The 22,456-nt window shown below is 47.9% G+C and overlaps 1 protein-coding gene and 1 pseudogene across 2 annotated transcripts in view; both read right to left on the bottom strand.

The window, feature by feature from the left end:
* LOC147641794 (protein LEO1 homolog) overlaps window positions 1–22,456 on the bottom strand; it is a 68,081-nt gene that overhangs the window by 20,318 nt on the left and 25,307 nt on the right. The window lies entirely within an intron of this gene.
* LOC147641795 (uncharacterized) lies at window positions 291–2,220 on the bottom strand (annotated as a pseudogene).

Raw genomic sequence — 22,456 nt, 5'->3', positions numbered from 1 at the left:
GAATTATGCTCCATGAATGATGCAAATCATGTACCTTCATAAGGTCAGAAAACTCTGAACTTACGAATTGAGAGATTTGAGAAAGAAATAATAGTGAAGAAGGACAAAGACAAAAACAAAGCATTTGAAAGATAAAAAATAAATAAACTAACAAACCTAGCTACTAAGGAGAGGAAATCAAAAGATAATATCAAACGAAGACTTTTAATTAAGACATTAACAAAAAACAAAAAACAAAAACAAACAAAACAAACAAACAAACAAAACAAAACAATTACATGAATGAAAGAAACTTTAAAAAATAAAAAATAAAAACCACACACACACAAAAGCATACACACACTTCTTCTTAATAAGAACTTTAACCTTTTGAACTGAGATACTACTAAACAACAACACAAAATAGCAAAACAAAGAACTGTAAACTCTAGACCTAAAGCACTTAAGAGCCAGAACCAAACATTAAGCTAAACTTTAAAAAAGACTTCGACTCAAAAGTGCAACCATTAACTCCAATGTCTGTCCGAACGTGAAGTGTAGGTTCATCTACTCTATCATGCATAGCATGGACAAAAATCTATGACATCCCTACTCAAGTCATCAGTGCCCAAGAGTAGGTGCAGGTTTGTATAAGGTTAGTCCAAAAGAACATGCTTTATAAAACCAGCGAACTGAGTTTCTATCACTCTCCGAGGTGATGGGCATACTCAGCCATGATACAGACTAGCACTCAAAGTCTGCTCTAAGGTATAACAACAAAGAAGCACAAAACATAGGAAAGAACCAAACTAAGTCTATACTAAGCTAGAGAGAAAAAGAATTACAAAAAGACTAAACAAGGCCTACTCTAAGTTAAAACAACAAACCCTACTCTAAGCTAGAACAAGCCACTTTTACAAAAAAGAGCATTGAATTATGAATTAAGTGGGCTTTTTAGATCGGCACTTCTATAAAACTTACTTCTTATCATTTTAAACATTCCAAAAGCTGAAATACCAAAGATAAAATTACTATGATTCATGAAAGAACGAACCTTTTTCAAAATCTTATTGAAACTATAACCCTTTTCGATAAGCAGCAAAATAAGATGGCATGATTGAGAGATAAAGGCAAATTTAGTAGAGCAAGGACGAGAGAATCTAAAAAGTTGAGGGTAGATAACACCATACTTAGCTGTATTAGAAATATTGGAAGAAAAGTGCGACATCTGAATGATCTTTAAGTTAGCATATTCAGGTTGTAAGCGTTTGTCATAAATATCTACTATGAAGCCTGAAGATAATTGAGTGATCTTAAGGTCTAAAAAGCACAACTATCGCTATTCGAGGTGTGGTTAAGTTCGCAAAATTCCTTGGGATAGATCCCTCCACCTAAGGAATTTGGACAGATATACAAAAACTCTTGAAAGGAAGGAATGTCGGGAACAAAGAGGTCATCTACAAAACGTCTCACATTACAAAGTTTGTGAAGAAAGACTAACAAGTATTAGCAGAAATAAGGCGTTCCATAAAATCAAACTCATAAGTAAAAAGATAAAAATTAGCAAGAAAGACAACACAATTGGTACCCATGGGAATACCCATTGCTTGCTTAAATAAAGAGTCGCCTAAGGATATATAAAGGTTATCTAGGAGAAAATCTAACCAAGTACAAATGTCATCTTTGTCGACAATTTTGGTGAATCTTTTCTTTCTCTTATCTACATCTTGATTTTTACTTTTTAACCAAGAAAAATCAAATTGCAAAGCTGACTTTTCTAGTAATAAAGCCTTGCATCTATCCTTTTCTAATCTATATGCAAAAACTTTTGTCATAAGGGATCTAATCCTTACACGTAAGTCTTCTAAGTCTAGTTTGGTGTATGAGGTCGTGAAGTCGAAGGTTTGTAGGCATAAAGGAGACAACTTTTCAGCCACGCTCCAAGAGGAGTTTAAGAATTTCAAGATGGGAACTACTCCTACAGAATCTTAAGACCTAACTCGTGTCTGTAGGCACGTCAGCATCTTTAAGAAGATTTTTCCAAAGGTCATGGACACTAGGTAAAATGGCTTTAAAGCAATGACTAAGCCATTTAGAAACATCCGTCGGAGATGTATTGCAAGAAGCAGCCATGAACCTGGGCTTTATAGGATTCTTCTGAAACTTCCAAACTATATACAAAAAAGGTAAAGTAGGGTTGCACTTGAAACCAAACAATTTACAAAAATCTTGGTGTTTCAAGATAACGTCTTGAGAAGAAAGTGAACAACTAGAATAAGTCTGAGAGGAAAAATTCACTTCACTTAACAAACTTTCTAAGTAAAACTTTTTACAAGTAAAAACAAAATTGTTAGAACACTTGTCTACGTAGGAAATAACAAAATCTCGATGAAATTTCTTGAGAGCAACTAAATCCCTAAAAGATAAAGAATTGCTAACAGAGGGAGTACTCTTTGAACAGAATTTCGTGAGTTTCTCAGAGGCCTTTCTCAAAATAGTAGCTTTCCAATCAGAAAAAATGCCTTGAACTCCTAAAGATTCTTCTAGCTTGACTACAAAACTAGATATGCCCTTTTCTATGGCCTTAAGAAGACAAGAGTCAACTGAAGAAGAAAGTCTAAATTTAGTGCCTTTAGAAAAGAGCTCTTTGAGCAAATGAGAAGAAAGAATGGAGCAATCTGCAATGACCACATGTCCTAAAGATTCCTCCACAAACGAAGAGAAGACAGCATTCCTACAAGGGCACTCAGTTCTAAGAATGGCTGATTTATTGTGCTCTTTCAAGTTTCTCCCAATATCACTATAATTGAAAGCTTTTTGACCTAAGGTTCTTACATATTTGAAAGCTACTAAAGGATGATTCCAAACTTTTCTAACACAAGGGGGAAGAGCTTCCATAACCTCAGGGGATTGTAAAATAGAGCTCAATCCTATTTTATCTAGATCAGCAGAAGTAAAGATAGTAATAAAAAAATCTTTCCTCAAAACTAAGGAATGATTGGGGGTAGAGCATTTAGACTTCAAAAACTTGCCTAACACTAATCTTAATTGGGTACTATGAGAGAACTACTAATATCTAGATCGGTAAAAGAAAACTTTTCGAGGGTATAAAGGAGTTTAAAAAGAATTTTGACATTATACATGTCAAAAACTCGAAAAGAGAACTTGCCCAAACCCATGAGCTTGTCTAAGAACACCAATCTCTGTTTATAGTCTCTATAAGAAAAAAATTCTATTGTTAGATGAACTAACCTCGTCTATCCTAGAGTTAGAAGTGTTTGCTATTTCTATGCTAGGAGTATTGACTTGTTCTAAGGTTGAAATTCTAGGAAAGGTCAAGAAAGGAAAGGGATCAGAAGGTTGTTTAGGATGCCTTTTCCACAACATAGGGGTTTTATGAGGGGCTTTCTTACTTTTTCGTAAAGAAGACTTCCGTCCAAATTATACCCTTTCGGAACGAAGGTATGCAAAGTTCTCATCCAAAAAAGCTCTCGAGGCCAAGCTACTTTGTAAAACTCTCTAGAGTTTCTAAAAGAGCCTTCAATATGCTCAATAGGAAAGCAACGGAAATATTCAAACCCAAATTTAGCAATGGCTACATAAAGAAGTTTGACACTTTCAAGTGAAGTGCTTCTATTATGAACTCTTCTAGCTTCCCTAACATGTTCTTGAAATCTTGTAAAAGTTGTTCTAAAGGTTTGGCCAACATACATTAAGGAACTATCATGGATGTTATAAATAACATAAATAACATGAGAGGTGTGAACGGGGCTTAAAGGACGGTTTGTTAAAAGATATTTCTTTCTTAAACGTCTTAAACGTTTAAGAACCTTAAAGGTATTATTAGTAAAGTGAGTACTTACTAATATAGACTTGGATTTCGCCCAACGAATAGGATCCTCTCCAAAATCATGCAAAGAGTTTAAATTAGATCTAGCCAAAAAGTTAAACCTTTCTCTGTAAGAAGTATGAGCATGTCTAGCAATAAAATTAGAAGAATGGTTAGAGATGTGTACCTCAGGAATGTTGACATTGGTGGAAGTACCTCAGGAATGTTGACAAGATGTCTTTGCTTATATATATGTTGAAGGCAGCTGGTCGACCATTTGTTGTTGCTGTCAGCCTGCTTGCTGGACACTATATATTCATAAATGCTCTTTAACATGCTACGCTGTCATGTGCACGCTAGGGGCAAGTAGATATGCGAGCTAGAGTGTGACATGTTGTGGGCGGACATGTGCTTTTTGGTCCGCTATTGATAGCGTGTGCTTTTTGGGCGTTCCTTCCCTATTTATTGGGGGGAGGGGTACCAATTGGGCACACACCGACGGATGGAGCACAGGAGTGCAGAGTGCGTGGAGCAGGAGCACCATCGCGCAGGAGGCCGTCGTCCTTGCGGGACAACCCCGGGTGGTAGAGGACATCGGATGAGGACGATGGCAGGGCACTCACGAGAGCATAACGCTCTAGTTCATGGCTCACTGGGGACGGCCAAGATTGTGAGCCTCGCTCACGGCTGTCATGGTTGGGTGGCGAGTATGCCTCCACCCCCTTCATGGTTATGGTTTGTTTTGTAGGTTTGCTGTCACCATTTGGCCACCCGAATGGTTCACTCTTGCTTTCACACTATGTACATATTGGATTGGTGTCCATGGCTTATGGAATGTGCCTATGCATGTGATTGACACGTGTCATGCTGTATAGTTGGATATGATATTCCGCTGGGACTTGACGTTATCATGCCCGGAATATCTGGAGGACTTGGCTTTCCGCTGGGACTTGTGCCTTTGTGTACATGCCCGAAAACGCCTGGAGGATTGGCTTTCCACTGGGTCTGGTATCGCATATACTTGCCTGGAAACGCCTGGTCTTATATGGTTTCATGAACGGAAATTGCTCATGCCAATGCTCCATTGCATAGCATCTTTATGTGCTTGTCTGCAAATGAAATTGCATGCTGTTTTCATGCCTGCATGACCTATGTGTAGTTCCGGGCTAGGGGACGCCCGCCCGTGAACTGTGCGTGTGAAACTGTCTGCTGACATGGTTGTGTGGCATGTGAACAGGTGGTAAGTATTACCCAATCTAGGCTCAAATAGCCCTTAGGACTTAGCCAATATTTATAAGTGAGTGCGTTCCCACTTCATTAAAGTTTGGATGCCCAAAAGTCACTTATAAATTATGACCGCTTCCAAGTTCACACTCACTGAAGTCCCGAGGCGGACAAGACTCAATGTCCACGACCTGATCCTCCCTTTTTACTCATAAATGGGCATCTCTCCATGTCCCCTCACCTGATTGGACCCCAATTCACTTACTTATTAAGAGAAAATTTGTGTTTTCTCTTCATGAGGATTTTTCGAGGCTGAAAACTCTGTTTTTTCACCATTTCTCTCCATTTCCAAGCTCTCCATAGCCATACCCAACTTGCTAGGGTGTTTTCCAAGCTTCCAAGAGTGTTTCCAAGCGCTAATCACTCTCCTACTCACTCCCAATGACTGAAATTCAACAAAACAGCTCTCATTTTTGCTGTAATTTCTGGTCTTTTTGCTGAAAACCCTAATACCGGCCTTCCTTTCTCAAGTTGAACCATAGGGGAAGCTTTCCCAGGGTTCCCTTCATCCTCTTGAAGACTTTTGTCGCGAAGGATTGCGGCAAATCGAAGATATCAACACTTCTAAAGCTTCCAACGCGAAGGCTTCCGCTTGCAACAACTTCTATGAAGACTGGTAAGCTAATTGAACAATGTGTTATCATTACTTATTAGTAGAAGGACAGGACTCCTTGTTTAGCCGCCCTGTGTAGTATTTCTCTTGTCCTATGTGCTCTTGAAGATGTTGCTACCTTGCTTGGTAGAACATAGAGCCAATGGTAGAGAATATGGGCACTGAAGTCAGGCCGGGCATCAAGGCAGCTCCTTGGTGATCTACATCGACATACCATTGTTTTCTAAATGCTGAATTTCATATGCATTGGCATGGAGGATTTGGCAATGGATGCCCGTGAAGCTATGTATTGAATTTCTCCAATAGTAATACAATTTACTCAAGGAAGGAGTCCGCCGTTCCGGCTCATTGTGTGTCTCTTGTCAATTCAGCAGTTTACTTCTTGTATTTGAGCAAGTGTCCTTCAAATCTTAGTGTATTTAAGTGTATTGATTAGCATTGTGTTCAACCAAGTCACATTGGTATCAGAGCATACGGTTCTCTTTCACTTCTATCGTGAGAGACGATCACCGTGAACACTAGCTATCTCTACACTTAGAACATTATGGACAGCCATACAATGAATATTGGAGATGCTAATACAAGAGGCAGGGACAATGAAATGCATGCCTCCAATGCTTTACAGGATGAGCAAACTCATGTGGTGCACAATAGGGAACATGAATATGTGGGACAGCCGTCCCGTGGCAAAGAAAAGATGCAAGAAGAAGAGTCCATAGTCTGGAGGGCTAAACTTACTCGTATGCAGGCTCTTCTCCATGCACAACAAGAAGAATTGAATCTCTATCGCCGCGAGGATCCATTGGTAGATGATCGTTTGAAGGCCAAGAAAGCTGAATCTTATATGGATCATGCAATGGCAATGATTGCCTAAGAGTTGCACATGCAACCGAGGGATGCAGCACGTGCATACTTGGCTCGTACCGAGGATGCCTATGCAGAAAAGGCAACCATCCCACATGTCTTGGAATCCCCACAAGTGCCCGAACAAGAACTTATGTCTAAGAGGATGAATCTCCATGCGATGGGAGAGGAACAATCAGTGACTTCACGCCATGTAGGAATACTTCATGTAGCCCGTGAAAGATACAATGTTTATGGCAGTGGTCAAAATGTATGTCAAATGCCATTGCCGGCTGAAAATGTACATGCACAACACATGCAACATGGGCTGCAATTTTCTGTTGGTGCAGGTATTCTGCGTATCTCTCATGCCACTCATGCCTTTGAGTGTGCTCGTGAGGGAGAAGCTATGGCTGAAAATGTATCAATGCATGTTGAGGGGCCAGCCATGCCTCATGCTTACAGGGCACATGTATCTATGCCTTATGCATCACCTTTTGGTCCAAAAATGATGCCAGTTACAGGGGCTATCCCAATGGACAAACATGGGGGAAAACATGTTGACATGCATACACATGCATCAAAGTCTCGTGACTTCAAAGCCGGAGACAAATCTGTGAAGTTTGACACATATCATGGGGAATATGATGCATCAAAGGCACTTACTTTTATTGCCCAGTTTGATATTGCTTTCAGTGAGATGAGGATTTCACTCAGAAATCCATGATCCGGCATGTAAGCATGTTCATGAAAGGCACTGCTGCCCATTGGTGGCTCACGGAGAAACTCTCACCAAATCCTGTTAGATCATGGGAAGAGTTCAAGGAGAGGTTCTATGCTCAATTCTTGCCTCCCAATGCATTGAATGAGATAACAATGAAGTGGGATTAGGTAAAGCAAAATGAGGGGGAATCGGTATATGTACAAAAGTTTTGGAAAGTGCTCTTGGAGGTGTCTCCATTTATGCATGTCACCGAGGCGAAAAGGAAGAGAAGGTTTCAATCGGGATTGCAACCCGTGTACAAAGCGGGATTACAAATGTATCCTGGTCATACCTTACACCAATTAATCGCAGCCGCCACCGCCACCGAGCAATTGGAACTCAAATTGAGTCGATCCAATAAGGCTAAACCCTCATTTCAAGGCAAAGAGAGGGCTGTCCAAAACCTGCAAAATGATGGACAGCCACCTAAAAGGGACCAAAACCAAGCCAAATCAGGTCCAAAAGCTGAAAATAAGTTTGCTAAAAAGCGCCCTTATAAGCCGGCAAACTTTGGTCTTAGTGCTGAGAAGAAGGAGCAATATATGCGTGAAGGCAAATGCTTTACTTGTGGCAGCACTGAGCACATGGCAAGAGCATGCCCAAATAAGAAGAACAAAGCTGAAAATGCTAATGTATCGAAGCCTGATGTGCATATGGTTCCGGATGTGCAGGGCAACACTTCACATGATAGCAAAGATAGGGTTGTATGTAAAGCTTGGGGACAACTCAAGAATCAGCCCGCTTTGTTTATGTTTAATGATTGTGCAACGGAGAATTTCATATCCACTCAGATGGCAGTTGCTTTGGGTATTGAAGTGGAGGACATGGGTCCTCAAATTGAAGCAGGGGTTGCCTTTGTTGGTAGAGAAGTGTAGGTCATGCCTATTTTTGGCAAGTTGCGCATACACAATCAAGGCTATGTGGATCATGAGGATTTTCTTGTGGCGCCTTTGAATGGCTGTGATGTATTACTTGGAAAGCCTTGGCATACACGTATTGATCCGTGCAAGGCTTACAAGACTAACAGGATCGCCTTCATGCATAAAGGCCGAGAACATGTAATTGATGGTGGTGAAGAGGGTGATACCATTCCCCTTGTATCTCATGTACAAATTAAGAAAGTAATGAAAAAGAGTATTTTTGCGTACTTGATTTTTGTACGAGATCCTATTGAGAAAAATGATGCACATGTAAACACTCTTTGTAATGATAGGCTGAAATTTTTGCAAGAGCACAATGATTGTTTTGCTGATGAGTTACCAAATGAGTTACCACCTGTACGACCGGAAGATCATCGCATTGATCTCCTGCTGGGTAGCTCACCACCTAATAGGCCAGCCTATCGTGTAAGTGCATTCCAAAAAGAGGAGATCATGAAGCAAGTAAATGAGCTTCTTGAGAAGGGTTTGGTTTAGCCAAGCTCTTCTCCATATTGTTCACCCGTCCTCTTAGTTCAAAAGAAAGATGGATCCTTTCGTATGTGTGTGGATTATAGAGCTTTGAATAAGCTTACCATCAAGAATCAGTTTCCGATTCCACGCATAGACGACATCCTTGACAAGTTGGATGGATCGGCACGCTTTAGCCGAATTGATCTCAAGAGTGGATATCATCAAGTGCGTGTAGTGCCTGAGGATGTACACAAAACTGCTTTCAGGACAGCATTTGGACTTTATGAGTATCTTGTTATGCCTTTTGGTCTTACAAATGCCTCGGCTACATTCAATAGAATGATGGATTGCATATTCCGTGGGTACAGGAAATTTACAGGTGTCTTCTTTGATGACATCCTTTTTTTTTTCTTTTTTTTTTCCGTAAAAACGATCCTTCTATTAGTTAATGAGAAAACGCCATAAGGCTACAAAGCTCACCTCGCAAGGAGGGATAAAAAACACAGTGAACACCTGAGCTCCACCCCCGTGGCTGGCCGCTCTCTGGGGGGGGGCTACCTAGTAGTACATGTGGGAGGTGAGAAAAGCCAAACTGGAGGCCTGTAGTGCCAAGTGACATCCTCGCCCCTCGCGGTGAGGAAAGGGCCAGGCTGCCAAGTGCGGAGGAAAGCCGTGCGGCGCCCTCTCATGCGATCCGAGTCGCCCTGGAGTTTCCCCCAGTGTCCTCTCAAGGTGTGAATGATGTCCACCCAGAGGGCCTGTATGACCTCCGCCGGTGGAGTCGCCTGGCGGTCAATGGCCTCCCTGCATCGGGCTCTCCAAATGTGCCAAGCCGTCATGCTGCTGATCATCTCCCATATGTGCCCGACCCCCTCCTGAGGGACTGCCGAAGAGAAGTCTGACGTCGGAACCACCGCCATTGCCCTGTCAGAGACCTGGATGGTCGCACTGCCAGGGACGTCCTCATATCCAAGGGCCGGGCCGCTGTCCGTGGCCCAAGCCGCCGCACCCCACGTCACCAGCATCTCACCTGGTGAGCCTGCAAAAACCATCCTGAGAGCGCGCTGCCAGACCTGCTGTGCCTGTGGGCAATCCCATAAGCAGTGCCGCTGCGACTCCTGTGCATGGCCGCACCGAGGGCAGGACGCTGGGTGACTGCCGAAAGCTAGCCAAGCCCCCACAGCCAATCCTCTATGCGCTGTGAGCCAGAGAAACGACGTCACCTTCCGGGGCCGGAAGCTGGCCCAAAGGCGCTGCCAGAAGTCCCTAAGAAAGGCAGGGGAGAGCCCCTGTCGCCGCCAATGCTCGGCCGCCGCCGGGGTGCTCGCTATCCTGTGTCTCTGAATCCGCCGCCCCAACCTCGCTGTGTACTGAAAAAAGGGGATGCCTAGGCTGGTAGGGGCCAAGTAGGGATCTCGCCAAAACCACTCACCTGGATCCCACTGAAGGCGAATAAGAGGCCTGCTGTCCCAAGCCCATAATCTCCAAGAACAGTCCTCCCCTATCGAGGCCGGTGAGGGGTCTACATGCCACTGTCTCTGATGAAAGCCGACCACCCGCACCCTCTGAAGAATACATCCCTGGAGCCCATCCAAATCTAGTCGTGTCCTCTGAAGCTGGCCACCCTCTCCCACCTCGAAAGTGAGTGGGGCGACTCTCTCCGCTGTGCCGCAGACCGCTAGAAGGATCTCATGCCGAGTAAAGACACCCATCCACTGTGGAGGTGGAGGGTCCTGTACTGGGGTCCGCCACTCCCGGGGGATGGCCGCCTCAATGTCCTGTCTCATCAACTCTCTGCCCCTCATCCCGCTGAGTCTCCTCTCCCGGGCCTCTAGAGGCAGCTGCTGAAAACCTATCCAGTCGTCTAGGGACTGGGCTGGGCCAGAGCTCAGCGGGCCCCACGACACGTGAGACCGCGATCCAACCATATGGCCACTGGGGAGTCGAATCAAGGGGTTCCAGATCAAAGGCTGCCTCAGGCGCTCCTCATCGGTGCCCGGGGGAGTCTGGAAGAGTGACGGCCTCAGATGCGCCCAGGCCCTCAAAAGGCTAGCTGCAAAACGCTCCTCGAAGCCAAGGCCCACTCCTCTGGATCGCTGCTCTGTAAAGATCCACCTGATGCTGGGGGTCCAGGGGCCGCTAAGAGAAGGGGTGCGGCTGAGCATCCTGGAAACAAGAAACTCCTTCCACGGCTCAGCGCCTGGCAGGAGGCCACGAACTACCAACTTGCCGAGCAATGCTCGGCTTTGGCAAATAGGATCAACAATGCCCACGCCGCCTCTCTCCCTCGGCTGAGTGATCACCGCCCATGCCACCTTGGCCCTGGCGGGCCGCCCGTCGCCACCGGACCAAAGAAAGTTCTTGATGAGCCTCTGCACCTAGCCAATGCACGCCCGAGAGAAGGCCCAGCAAGAAGTGATGTACCACATAGTAGCAAGCAGAACCTGGTTGGCCACAACTACTCGGCCAGCCAGAGATAAACGAGCGGTACTCCAATACAGAAGCTTCTTCCGAATGCTCAGAAGAAGGGGGGCTATCTGCTGCTCCGGAGATATGTCAATGCCCACATAGCATCCCAAATAACGCACTGTAGTGCCGGGGGGCAGCCACTGAAAACCATCAACTGGCCTCCAAGTCGGGGGGGGGCATAGAGCTAACCCACAACCCACACGACTTGTGCCAGTTGATCAAAGCGCCCGAAGCTCTGCAAAACCTGTCCATGGCTAAGGCGAAGCGACGGAGGTTCTCCTCACCTCCCTGAAGATAGACAGCAGTGTCATCCACAAACTCTGAGTCTAGGAGCTCCTCCGAGGTGCGGATGGGAAGCTGGAGGCCCCGCAAACCTGTATCCTGTGCCGTCAAAAAAGTGCTCATGGCCTCCGCCACAAAAAGAAAAAGAAAGGGCGCCAAGGGGCACCCCTGCCGCACCGAGCACGAGAGCTGGAACCTCTCTCCGCGCACGCCCTGTATCAACACCTGGCTATGAGCCGATGTGTAGAGTGCAGAGACCCCACGGATCCACTGAGGGGGGAAGCCCATCCTCTCCATAGTGCCTTCCAAGAAGGCCCAGTCCACCCGATCATATGCCTTCTCGAAGTCGAGAAGGAGCACTGCCAGATCCTCCTGTCGAAATCTAGCCAGAGCCGTAGCCATTGAAAGAGAAAATGTTATCCAGAATGCTCCTATCCTGGATGAAGCCTGTCTACGTGGAGTGGATGATGTCCGGAAGGTGAGGCTGAAGCCGCCTGCTGATCGCCTTAGCTAGGACCTTGTAGGCCGTGCCTAGCAAGGTGATCGGTCTCCACTGTCTAATCTCCAGTCTATCTCCTCCCTCTTTGGGGATCAAGTGGATCAACCCCTCTGCCATGCTGTCCGGCATGACTCCTGACTCCATAATCTCCTGGAATGCCAATCTGAAGCCCCTATGTAAGAGGCCCCAGTACCTCTGGAAGAAAGCCACCGAAAGACCGTCCTCTCCTGGGCATTTGCCCCGAGGTAATGCCTGAAGAGCCTCCTCCAGTTCCGTATCCGAGAAGGGGGAGAGAAGGGAGTGCTGCAAATGGGCCGGCACAACCGGTCTCGTGAAGCTCCAGACTGCCTCTCGAGCCTCTCTCACCCTGTCATCTGCTGGCTCAGCAGAGAGAAGATCCCTGTAAAAATCTGTGGCTATAGCCCGAACCCTGGGGGGATCCACCACAACCTGGCCATCAGCCTGCCGAAGACGCCTGAGACCCTCTCGTCTGAAGCGAGGCCCTGTCGCCTCAAAGAAATCTCGAGTCACTCTGTCTCCAGCCTGTGTCCAAAAAGAAGCCCGAGCATGGAATCGGAACTCCACCCTCCTCTCCTCGATGGATCTGATCTCAGTGCGAGCTGACTCCATCTGCTCTGAGATCCAAGGGCTCGTAGGATCCCTCTCCTGGAGTCTCTGGAGGGACGCTAGACTCCTCCGTAGGCTCCTCTCCTGCTCTCTGAAGGCCTCTAGCCGGTCCAAGGCAGCCTGTCTGAGCATCTGTCTGATCTCCTGCAAGCCACTGGCAAGATCGCTGGCTGCTGATCCTCTCCTGAACTGCAGCTCCTACCAGACCTGCTCAACTCTGATCGCAATCTCGGGCTCCTCTATGAGACAATCTGGAATCCGGACGCTCTGGCCCTGCTCTCCTCTCATGGGGTCCTCGATCTGGAGAAGCACTGGAAAGTGGTCTGAAAACGAGGAGCCTGCAAGTATGCCCACAGTGCCACCTCTATCACAGGCCCACTCATCAATGTAAAACCGTTGGATGCGAGAAAGGTTAACTCCTGTGGCCCGTCTATCCGAGCGCGAGAAAGATAGACTCCCCTGCAACCTGCCAAACTCCGGGAGAGTCCACGGATCCTGGCCTCTCACCTGTAGCACTAGTTCCTCCCAGGCAGCGAGCTCCAGCCCATGAATGGTCTCCTGTCTGCCCCCCATCCTGTCCTCTGCATCCTCCAGCATGTTGCAATCCCCTCCGAGGCACCAGTGGTCTGCCAAGGGGAGGGACTGCCTAATGGTGCTCCAGAACTCGGCTCTCCCGGTCGCCCCATTAGGGGCGTAGAAGTTGAGGAAGCCAATGCGGTCTTCCCCAACCCGAAGGATGATCCACTGCGCACGACCCTGGACCAGAGTGCCAGAGTCCACAACCTCGGATAGAAGCTGCTCGCTGACTGAGATGCATACTCCACCCTGGTTCCCCTGGGAGCCATATGCCGGCGACCAAAAAGTGTGACTCCTGCCTGGCAAGATCTTCCCGCAGGTGCGGGTACGCCCGGCAGAAAGGTGGTGCTCCTGGATGAAAAGGATATCTATGGGTCCTCCAACGAGAGCCCTCTGGATCTCCTGGCGAAGTCTGCCCCGACCAATGTAGCAGCGATGTCCACCGAGACCCTGGATGTTCCACGAGAGGATCCTCATGGATGAGCTATGGCAAGTGAAGCAGCCTCCACTGGCTCACCCCTCTTAGCCGGCCCGGATGATCTGCCCTCCACTCTGTGAGTCTTGGGCGCCGGCTTGGAGGGAGAATAATCACGGCTTGGAGGGAGAATAATCACTGTCTGTCCGGGTGCGGAGTCTCTCCAAAAAGAGGGTGACCTGTCTCTATGTCCAGCCCCACTCCGCCTTCGCCCTGTCCAGGGCATAGGCGTGAGACCAATCCTCTGCATATATGTATCTAAAGGTAGGCTGCACCCTCGGGGCGGCATGGAGGAGAATCAGAAGCACCGCCTCAACTGAGGTGTGGACCGGATCCGCCCGCCAGTCTCCTATACCAAACAAGCTCATGCGGGCTGAGTGTAATCGGGTCTGCAATAGGTCCGTGAGCCCCAAGTCACTGAAGTGGTGAGAAAACTCCAGTATCTGATCACGCAAAACTTCCTCTATAGAGTTGCAATCCCATGCTGTGTCTGGGACAACACTGAGAGGAAAGGAGAAAGCCACCATGCTGCTCACCACTGAGGGAGAACGAGAGGGATGGCACACCACGCAAACTCGCAAGGGTGCGACCAGTGTCTCGAACGGGCCAGCATCCAGCTGGAGGCACCTGAAAAAACCGTAATCCACTGGTAGCCCCATCACTCGCGGGGGCCCCCCAGGGGAGGCTAGAGAGAACTCTGTGGCGAGCGAAGCAAGGATCGCCATCTCCACCGGCCCGGAGTGGCGGTGGAACAGCCGCTGGACTGAGCTCTGGCCTACCCAGCTGCGCTGCCCCGGGGCAGTGGGTGGTCTGGCGAAGTATCCTGGAGAGGCCGAGGGAGGGATGGGGGCTCGCGGCGAGGAGGGGGGAGAGCGAGGAGAGGATGGAGAGGCATCTGCCAGAGGATAGGTGTCAGGGGGGGGCCGTCGGGGGAGGCGGGAGGGGGGGGGGCTAGGGGGGGAGAGGGGGGGGTGGAAGGAGTGCTCTCCGGGTGAGGGGAAGGGGAGCCGGGGGTCGAAGAGTGCGGCCCGGGATCCTCAAGAATCTGCTCCAAGGAGGGGGCGGGGCCCCCCGCGGGGGGAGGCGGGAACGGGGTCTCCACGTGGGAGGCTCCACCAGCGGCCTCAACGGGCACTGAGTCTGAATCCTCGTCCATCGGGGTGGGACCTGCTGGCCGCCTATCCCTGACTGGAGCATAAGTGCGGGTAGGTGCCTGTACGCCAACCGGAGTCGCCTGTCCGCCAACCTGTCCGCCAGCCTGTGCTGCTTGCTGGCGTCTGCGACGGTCCCTGCGGGCCGAGTGTTTCCGCTGGCGAACCTCCTGCCATCCGCCAGCCTCCTGGGTCTGCGCGGCATCCTCCGCCGGGGCCTGCTCGTCAGATGATGGCGCCTGCTGTGGCGAGCCAGGGATGTCCGGTCTCCGAGGTGGATGGCCACCCCTCGGGTCTCCTGCAGGGGGTCCAAAGGCGGCATAGCGTGAAGGATGAACCCCCTTGCGGGGGCAGGCGCGTGCGAGATGGCCCATCTCCCGACATGTGTAACACTGGCCGGGGAGGCCCGAATACTCCACGCGCTGTATCAGATGTCCTCCAGAAAGACAAGGGAGAAGGATCGTCTTCGGGAGGGACTCCGGTGACGGAACCACAACTCGAATGGCCGGGAGTCCTGCTGCCCGAGCAATCACTGAAGCCGCTGTCTGAGGCGTCTCCACAATCTGCCCGAACGCCTTGCCAATGGATGACAAGAGGGGCAAGTACTCCCTACGGAGTCCAGGAAAGCAGATAGTGACGGGGAAACCTGTCGCGCCTGCTAGCGGGTCAGAAGCGGGGTCGAAACCATGAGTCCATCGCGCCAGGAACGCCCGGGATGAGCGGAGGGCAATGGGGCTCCGAGCCAGCACCATCTGAGCTGCCTGTGGGGACTCGAAATCCACCTGGTAGTAGCCACGTCCCAAAAAATCTACGCTGACAATCTTGGCGGGCACGCCAACAAGGCTGCCTTGCAGAAGGTCGTGAAGCTCTCTCCGCATCGGACGGCTACCCACTATCTTGCAGACCGAGGAGGAGGCCTCAAGAGCAGAAACTGTGGAAACAAACAAATGAAGATCTTCAGCTGTGAACTCCAGACGGAGACCGGAATCGGCAGGGTTAGTCGGAGCGGCTTCCATGGAGTCCTCCAAAGGGAAAAGGCCAGAAACCGGGGTCACCAAAGGGAGGGACACAGCCCTGCGAGGAAAAAAGAGAGGCGGAGGGCTACAGGATAGCGGGGGCGGGGCGGGGGGGGGCGGGGGGGGGGGGGGGAGCTGAGGCGGGGAGGAGCTAGCGGTGGGCGGAGGGGCGAGACGGAAGGGAGGAGAGGGAGAAGGCGGAGGGGAAGAGATGCGCAGCGGAGGAGAAGGCGGAGGGGGGAGAGGTGGCGGGGGAGAAGGAGGCGAAGGGGTTAGAGAGGCGGGGGAAGAGATGACGGGGGAAGGAAGCAAGCGGAGGGGGGAATGGCGGGGAAGGAAGCGTGGAAGGTGGCGAAGGAAGAGAAGGCGGGGGGAAAGAAGGCGGGGGAGGAAACGAGGAGGGAGGCGGGGGAGCGAAGGCGGAGAAGGATGCGAGGCAGAAAGCGGGGGAGAGATGGCGAAGAGGGGCGCAATGAAGGAGGCGGGGGAGAGGACGGAGGAGAAAGCGGTGGACTGGCGGGGGGGAGAGGGGGGCGCGACGGCGAGAAGCAGCGGGGGGGGAGAGGTGGAGCTCGCAGGCGAGGTCGTCAGTCGCGCTGGATAACACTTCATGTGCCAGACTTCTTTGATGACATCCTAGTCTTCTCGAAGACCGAAGAAGAGCATAAAGCTCATTTGGCTATTGTTTTTGAAGAGCTCCATAAGCATAAACCCTTCATAAATGCAAAGAAGAGTGAGTTCTTCTTGTCAGAGATACATTATCTTGGGCATATTGTGTCCAAAGATGGAGTGCGGATGGATTCTGCAAAGATTGATGCAATTCGGAATTGGCCAGAATTAAGTTCGGTGCATGAGATCCGTAGTCTTCTTGGATTATGCTCTTACTACCGCAGGTTCATTCGGCACTTTGCATGGATTGCTTCTCCTTTGCATGATTTGACAAAGAAGAAGGCCGTCTTCAAATGGACTAACGTAGAGAGAGATGCATTCCTCAAATTGAAAGATGCAACTACTCATGGTCCAGTGTTGATCGTTTCGGATTTGCAAAAGCCTTTTTGTGTGGAATGTGATGCATCTGGAAATTGCATAGGAGCTGTCCTTAATCAAGAGGGACATGCCGTGGCTTATGAGAGTCGTAGATTGCATGATGCAGAGCTATCTCTTGGCATTTATGAGAAAGAGCTCTTGGCTGTAATTCATGCACTTACTATATGGAAACATTACCTTCTTGGGGCTGATTTCACTGTGAAGACAGATCACCAGAGTTTGAGGTATTTTCTTACTCAAACTAAGTTATCAGAGAAGCATATGAGGATGGCCAATTTCCTCTCTATGTTTCATTTTCAGATCTTGCACACCCCGGGAAGAAGAATGTAGTGGCCGATGCATTGTCACGAAAGCCGTATGTAGCAGCTATCTCGGTTGCCTCTCATGGGGACTTGTCTACCATGCGTGATTTGTATCATACGGATGCTGATTTTGCCACTATTTGGGCTGATTTGATGGCTGGTCATGCACATGCCTCATATGTGAAAGAGGGTTATCTCATGAAAGATAATTGCCTATGTGTGGTGTCTGACATGAGGCAAAAGGTTTTGGATGAGTGACATGCTCCTCCATATGCTGGTCATAGAGGCATAATGCCTACTACGCACATGATTGAGCGGTATTTCTTTTGGCCAGGTATGCGGAAGGACATAGAGGCACATGTACGTGCATGTATCACCTGTCAAAAGGTCAAATTTGATAGGCAAAAGGCACCAGGTTTGCTTCAGCCATTGCCTATTCCCACGCAGCCATGGGAAAGTATTACAATGGATTTCATTATGGACTTGCCACGTACCCAACAGGGTAATGATGCAATTTGGACAATTGTAGACAGGTTTAGCAAGCAAGCTCATTTCTTGCCAGTCAAAAATACCATCAAAGCTGAGCATATGGTTAAAATATATCTTGCACAAGTGTTCAAACATCATGGAATGCCGAAGTCCATTGTGGGGGATAGAGATCCCAGGACTACAAGTCTCTTTTGGCGGGCCTTATTTGATAATATGGGCACCAAATTGGACTTCTCATCAGCTTATCACCCTCAAACGGATGGGCAAAGTGAGGCTGCAAATTCAGCTGTGTTGGATCTCTTGAAATGTTATGTGGCGGATCAGAAGTCTTCTTGGGAGAAGTACTTACCGCTTGTGGAATTTGCATACAACAACACAGTACATGCATCTACGCGAAAGGCCCCATTTGAGATTGTTTATGGTAAGGTGGTTTTGCCACCCATCCTTCGCACAAAGGATGAGATATTTACAGCTGATGAGTATGTAAGAGACTTGGATATTGCTTTTGCTCAGGTGCGGACAGCCATTGCAAGGTCACAAGACAAGCATAAAAAGGCTGCAGACAAGCATAGAAGGCAATTGGATGTTAAAGAGAATGATTGGGTATTGCTGAAATTTGAGAAACCAAGACTTGCAAAGAGGCCTGGCAAAGAGGGTGCATATCCTAAGCTTGCAACCAGGTACTATGGGCCTTTTCGAGTGATCGAGAAGATCAATGAAGTGGCTTTCAGATTGGCATTACCTAGTCATTGGCACATACACAATGCTCTTCATGTGAGTCTCCTTCGCAAGTATGTAGGGCCGGAGCCCAGTGAAATGGTCATTGAGGATCCACTAGAAGTGGATGAACTTGAGGAGATCTTGCAACCAGAGCAAATTGTGTATCACAAGGAACGCAAGCTTGCTGCAGGCAAAGTTGTGAGGCGTTACCTTGTGAAGTTTAAGAACTATCTTCCCATTGATGCTAAATGGGTAGATGAAGAGTTTTTCAAAGATTGCCCGCATGTGCTTCAGACATATTTGGATGCATTTCAGTTGCGGACAACTGTTTAGAAGCGGGGGGAATGTCACCATTTGGTCACCCGAATGGTTCACTCTTGCTTTCACACTATGTACATATTGGATTGGTGTCCATGGCTTATGGAATGTGCCTATGTGTAACTTGGTTGAACACAATGCTAATCAATACACTTAAATACACTAAGATTTGAAGGACACTTGCTCAAATACAAGAAGTAAAATTGCTGAATTTGACAAGAGACACACAATGAGCCGGAACGGCCGACCCCTCCCTTGAGTAAATTGTATTACTATTGGAGAAATTCAATACATAGCTTCACGGGCATCCATTGCCAAATCCTCCATGCCAATGCATATGAAATTCAGCATTTAGAAAACAATGGTATGTCGATGTAGATCACCAAGGAGCTGCCTTGATGCCCGGCCCGACTTCAGTGCCCATATTCTCTACCATTGGCTCTATGTTCTACCAAGCAAGGTAGCAACATCTTCAAGAGCACATAGGACAAGAGAAATACTACACAGGGCGGCTAAACAAGGAGTCCTGCCCTTCTACTGAGTAAGTAATGACAACACATTGTCCAATTAGCTTACCAGTCTTCATAGAAGTTGTTGCAAGCGGAAGCCTTCGCGTTGGAAGCTTTAGAAGTGTTCATATCTTCGATTTGCCGCAATCCTTCGCGACAAAAGTCTTCAAGAGGATGAAGGGAACCTTGGGAAAGCTTCCCCTATGGTTCAACTTGAGAAAGGAAGGCTGAAATTAGGGTTTTCAGCAAAAAGACCAGAAATTACAGCAAAAATGAGAGCTGTTTTGCTGAATTTCAGTCATTGGGAGTGAGTAGGAGAGTGATTAGCACTTGGAAACACTCTTGGAGGCTTGGAAAACACCCCAGCAAGTTGGGTATGGCTATGGAGAGCTTGGAAATGGAGAGAAATGGTGGAAAAACAGAGTTTTCAGCCTCCAAAAATCCTCATGAAGAGAAAACACGAATTTCTCTTAATAAGTAAGTGAATTGGGGTCCAATCAGGTGAAGGGACATGGGGAGATGCCCATTTATGAGTAAAAGGGGAGGATCAAGTCCTGGACATTGAGTCTTGTCCGCCTCGGGACTTCAGTGAGTGTGAACTTGGAAGAGGTCATAATTTATAAGTGACTTTTGGGCGCCCAAACTTTAATGAAATGGGAACGCACTCACTTATAAATATTGGCTAAGTCCTAAGGGCTATTTGAGCCTAGATCGGGAAATACTTACCACCTGTTCACATGCCACACAACCATGTCAGCAGACAGTTTCACACGCACGGTTCACGAGCGGGCGTCCCCTAGCCCGGAACTACACATAGGTCATGCAGGCATGAAAACAGCATGCAATTTCATTTGCAGGCAAGCACATAAAGATGCTATGCAATGCAGCATTGGCATGAGCAATTTCCGTTCATGAAACCATATAAGACCAAGCGTTTCCAGGCAAGTATATGCAATACCAGACCCAGTGGAAAGCCAATCCTCCAGGCGTTTCTGGGCATGTACACAAAGGCACAAGTCCCAGCGGAAAGCCAAGTCCTCCAGGCGTTTCCGGGCATGTACACAAAGGCACAAGTCCCAGCGGAAAGCCAAGTCCTCCAGATATTCCGGGCATGATAACATCAAGTCCCAGCGGAATATCATATCCAACTATACAGCATGACACGTGTCAATCACCTGCATAGGCATATTCCATAAGCCATGGACACCAATCCAATATGTCCATAGTGTGAAAGCAAGAGTGAACCATTTGGGTGGCCAAATGGTGACATTCCCCCCCGCTTCTAAACAGTTGTCCGCAATTGAAATGCATCCAAATATGTCTGAAGCACATGCGGGCAATCTTTCAAGAACTCTTCATCTACACATTTAGCATCAATGGGAAGATAGTTCTGAAATTCACAAGGTAACGCCTCACAACTTTGCCTGCAGCAAGCTTGCGTTCCTTGTGATACACAATCTGCTCTGGCTGCAAGATCTCCTCAAGCTCATCCACTTGTGGTGGATCCTCAATGACCATTTCACTGGGCTCCGGCCCTACATACTTGCGAAGGAGACTCACATGAAAAGCATGTGTATGTGCCAATGACTAGGTAATGCCAATCTGAAAGCCACTTCATTGATCTTCTCGATCACTCGAAAAGGCCCATAGTACCTGGTTGCAAGCTTAGGATATGCACCCTCTTTGCCAGGCCTCTTTGCAAGTCTTGCTTTCTCAAATTTCAGCAATACCCAATCATTCTCTTTAACATCCAATTGCCTTCTATGCTTCTCGGCAGCCTTTTTATGCTTGTCTTGTGTCCTTGCAATGGCTGTCCGCACCTGAGCAAAAGCAGTATCCAAGTCTCTTACATACTCACCAGCTGCAAATATCTCATCCTTTGTGCGAAGGATGGGTGGCAAAACCACCTTACCATAAACAATCTCAAACGGGGCCTTTCCCGTAGATGCATGCACCGTGTTGTTGTATGCAAATTCCACAAGCGGTAAGTACTTCTCCCAAGAAGACTTCTGATCCGCCACATAACATTTCAAGAGATCCAACACGGCTGAATTTGCAGCCTCACTTTGTCCATCCGTTTAAGGGTGATAAGCTGATGAAAAGTCCAATTTGGTACCCATATTATCAAATAAGACCCGCCAAAAGAGACTTGTAGTCCTGGGATCTCTATCTCCCACAATGGACTTCGGCATTCCATGATGTTTGAACACTTGTGCAAGATATATTTTAACCATATGCTCAGCTTTGATGGTCTTTTTGACCGGCAAGAAATGAGCTTGCTTGCTAAACCTGTCCACGATTGTCCAAATTGCATCATTACCCTGTTGGGTACGTGGCAAGTCCATAATGAAATCCATTGTAATACTTTCCCATGGCTGCGTGGGAATAGGCAATGGCTGAAGCAAACCTAGTGCCTTTTGCCTATCAAATTTGACCTTTTGACAGGTGATACATGCACGTACATGTGCCTCTATGTCCTTCCGCATACCTGGCCAAAAGAAATACCGCTCAATCATGTGCGTAGTAGGCATTATGCCTCTATGACCAGCATATGGAGGAGCATGGCACTCATCCAAAACCTTTTGCCTCATGTCAGACACCACACATAGGCAATTATCTTTCATGAGATAACCCTCTTTGATCACATATGAGGCATGTGCATGACCAGCCATCAAATCAGCCCAAATAGTGGCAAAATCAGCATCCGTATGATACAAATTACGCATGGTAGACAAGTCCCCATGTGAGGCAACCGAGATAGCTGCTACATACGGCTTTCGTGACAATGCATCGGCCACTACATTCTTCTTTCCCGGGGTGTGCAAGATCTGAAAATGTACCGAGATAGCTGCTACATACGGCTTTCGTGACAATGCATCGGCCACTACATTCTTCTTTCCCGGGGTGTGCAAGATATGAAAATGAAACATAGAGAGGAAATTGGCCATCCTCATATGCTTCTCTGATAACTTAGTTTGAGTAAGAAAATACCTCAAACTCTGGTGATCTGTCTTCACAGTGAAATCAGCCCCAAGAAGGTAATGTTTCCATATAGTAAGTGCATGAATTACAGCCAAGAGCTCTTTCTCATAAATGCCAAGAGATAGCTCTGCATCATGCAATCTACGACTCTCATAAGCCACGGCATGTCCCTCTTGATTAAGGACAGCTCCTATGCAATTTCCAGATGCATCACATTCCACACAAAAAGGCTTTTGCAAATCCGAAACGATCAACACTGGACCATGAGTAGTTGCATCTTTCAATTTGAGGA

This window comes from Cibotium barometz, chromosome 1 (genome assembly GCF_041138505.1).
Source record: "Cibotium barometz isolate CiBa-2024 chromosome 1, ASM4113850v1, whole genome shotgun sequence".
NCBI lineage: Eukaryota > Viridiplantae > Streptophyta > Polypodiopsida > Cyatheales > Cibotiaceae > Cibotium > Cibotium barometz.
The sequence above is the reverse complement of the archived record's forward strand: the minus strand, read 5'-3'. Positions and strand labels throughout refer to the sequence as shown.